Source organism: Rhinolophus sinicus, chromosome 17 (genome assembly GCF_057876585.1).
Source record: "Rhinolophus sinicus isolate RSI-liver-muscle chromosome 17, RSI-T2T, whole genome shotgun sequence".
In the NCBI taxonomy this organism is placed as follows: Eukaryota; Metazoa; Chordata; class Mammalia; order Chiroptera; family Rhinolophidae; genus Rhinolophus; species Rhinolophus sinicus.
This window is the reverse complement of record NC_142517.1, coordinates 32,686,216-32,689,687: the sequence shown is the minus strand read 5'-3', so window position 1 is coordinate 32,689,687 and position 3,472 is coordinate 32,686,216. Positions and strand designations below refer to the sequence as shown.

Below are 3,472 nucleotides of genomic sequence, written 5' to 3'. Positions count from 1 at the left end.
AGAGGTGATACAAAAAATATTTTACAATTGATAGATTATGACAATAACCATTTAGAATGAAGGACAACAGTGACCACAATAGATCATAAAGCTGATAAAAAATTGATTTCTATTCTAAATAAAATTAGCTTATTTGCTGTTTTGGACTCATGAAGCCGTAGATTAAGTCTGTTTAATATTATTAAAATTGCACTCACATTAACTCCTCAAATGTAATATTTACTTCCATAAACTTAAAAGTTATCAAGTCTAATACATTAAAAATTCTGTATATAACAATAGTAATACCTGCAATACTTCTCAGCTGGAAGCTGCTATAACCTAAAAGAAAAACAGACAAACAAACAAACAAACAAACAAAATAACAACAACACCATATCAATGTGCTTTAAATGAAATGCATACTTTAAGTAAGTTCTAATTCCTTTTCTTTAGTTGAATGTCCAAATTTCCAATTAAAAAGTAACCTTGTTCTATTACTGATATAGCTGAAACTATTACTGTCTCTTAGAATAGGCTTTATAATTTTCCTTTCCTTGGGTTTAACTTGATTTTTTTCATCTAACTTAATACATTTTACATTTAAGTTTTCAACAAAATGTGCTAGCATTTATTTGCAAGATTAAGAAAAGTCTCATACTTAAGAAAATACAAAAGTATTTATGCAAATGTTTAAATATCTTCTAACTTTTTAAATAAAGTAATGTTTCAGTTGAGAGTCTAATATTATGTCTCAACCAATCACATTACATTTCCCATGAATCCTACCTAATTTGTAATCCTTTCCTATCAGGAGATTTTAATAATAGCACAAATCCTACCTTCACAGTGATGATACTGGACTTTTAAGTACTTCTTTAAAACTTAAGCTTATAAAACTTTATTTTCCAAAAATAATTCACCATTCAAATGATTTTTTTAATATCTGTCTAATTTAAATCAGACTGCTGAAGGCGAGAATAAAGCTATGTATGATATGTGTCAAAGAGAGTAATTATCTGACATTGAACCACTAACGTAGACCACTAAACTTGAGAAATTCTGGTTAAAAGCAATGTCTTTACGGGTAGTTCACCTGGATTTTAATTATTGTCCTTGCAATTACTAGCTGTGTATGCTGGGAAATATTGTATCCTCTTTCATAAAAGAAATTGGCGTATGGACAGAGAACATCTGTTTGGGACACTATTGTGACAGGATGTGTCACACTTTTGTGATGATGATGAACTCCAACAACAAACAAAAGTCTTGACCAAAACCTCCCTTTTATGTTCAACTGACCAACACTAAATCTCATGACCACCCCTAGTGGCAAGAGGTGAAATGAGCATGCTGCATTTTTTTTATTTTTATTTATTTTTTTAATTAAATTTATTGGGGTGACAATTGTTAGTAAAATTACATAGCTTTCAGGTGTACAATTCTGTATTACATCATCTATAAATCCCATTGTGTGTTCATCACCCAGAGTCAGTTCTCCTTCCATCACCATATATTCATCACCATATATTCACCTTACCTTCATCTCCCACCCCCCACCCCCCGCCCCCCTTACCCTCTGGCAAAAAAAAAAAAAAAAAGCAGAGAACCATGTGATTTCACTGATATGTGGCATGCTGCATTTTATTCTATTTAATCTTGTGTTGAACAGTTGCCATGTATCAGACACTACATTATATGGATGAAAATGTAATTTCTCTTAGTCCACATAGTAACCAAGAATGGCTCCCATCCTGGTTTCACATTGCCCCTATAAATCATTTAAATACAAAGACTGTCATCATTTTGTAATCTGAAACTTAGTCTGAAGTTTCTGCTTATAAATGCTCCACACAACTTTGCCAATCATGTCCTTATTTTCAGTGTAAAACTATGGTCACTATTTGACATTATGGTTCAGTATTCTTCTACGTTTCAGATTACTGTATTTATAATTAAAAACCTCTTATTATGATGTTTAACAAATTCCAGTTATCATTAGTATCTTGATGAATCAAATTTTAAAGTAATTAATCCTAGTTTAAAAGTGATATTATGATAGTCTTAATGTAAATATAAGTTACAATTTCCAAAAAGAGAAAATAATTTCATAACCCAGAGTTTTCTTACTATAGAAAAATGATTGTCATTACCTAGATATCAGTTAAAATGAACAAAATATGTATGGAGTGAATAATTAATGTAATACATTATATATATATATATATATATATATATATATATATATGTAATGTAATATAATATACATATATATTATATAATAGGGAAAGGGGTCCATTATTTAATTTTTTTGATTATAATATATAATGTACAAGTTTATATCTAAATATTAACACTAGTGTTTTTAAGTATTTAGAATACTCCATGGGTCTTACTCTTTTATTTTGGAAGATAAAGACTTGTTTTATTGAATGATCTATACAATTTCCTAGGCCATATGTACAGACAAGATACGTGGAGCTTTATTTTTTAGTCTCTTCCTCCTTTGACAGCGTCTTGATTTGTTCTGTCTTGGCCTAGAGCCACTGTTCATGAGACTGGTATGCTTCCTCGGTCTTATGCCTATGTGCCTCAACCTGGTCAGCCAGGAGCTTCTATGAGCCATGTCTGCCTTTGGCTTGTGGATGTGTTCCATGAGAACCAGCCCAATTTCAACACATTTCTCTGTGCTTTCAGGTACAAGCTATGATACATGTGGCAGTCAGTCTTCTTAGATTCACTGTATCTCCTGAGTGGCTGGAGCAAAATTCTCCAATGATAATGATATATCATCCTCATCCAGGTTAATTTCTCGGGCTTTCCAGATTGGCAGTACCTCTTTGCTTGCTTATATCCATATACCTGCCCTTCCATTTGGACAAGGTTCTTTTTGGGAATTAAGTCCAGAAATGCACAGTCACAGGCTTCAGGAAGACCTTTCCATTTTTGATCAGCTTCTGGATCTGCTGATGGGAGCTGATATTTGTGGTTTCATTAGTTTATTGGAGTCCAACCAGACCTCCTTTTTTTCCACAGTGGATGACACTGGAGGTGAGCCTCTTCTGAAGTTTGAGCATATTCATGGCTATGACCACAGAGATGAAAGGAAAGAATGAACTCCAACCTAGTCTTCGTTAAGCGTTGCTCTGCACATAATTAGAACAGCATTATGTGATGCACAGACAGACAACCTATAACTGGATCTGGTTTTTGGTTTACATTCTTTCATCTATTAGCTGTGATGGTACAGAGTGGACAAGTCCATTTCTCCAGTGATAATGATGCTAAGCAACTTTTATGTACCTGTTGGTCATTTATCTTTTTTGCAAAAATGTCTTTTTAGGGTCTTCGTCTATTTTTAAATGAAATTTTTGGTGTTGTCATTGTTTTTGCAATTGAGATGTATGAGTTCCTTATACATTATAGATATTAACACCCTATCAGATATGTGGTTTACAAATATTTTCCCCCATTTTGTATGTTGCCTTCTAAT

At 32.5% G+C, this 3,472-nt stretch overlaps 1 pseudogene; it reads right to left on the bottom strand.

The window, feature by feature from the left end:
- Positions 1–2,462: 2,462 nt before the first annotated feature.
- On the bottom strand, positions 2,463–3,062 carry LOC109459967 (large ribosomal subunit protein eL19 pseudogene; annotated as a pseudogene).
- Positions 3,063–3,472: the final 410 nt, after the last annotated feature.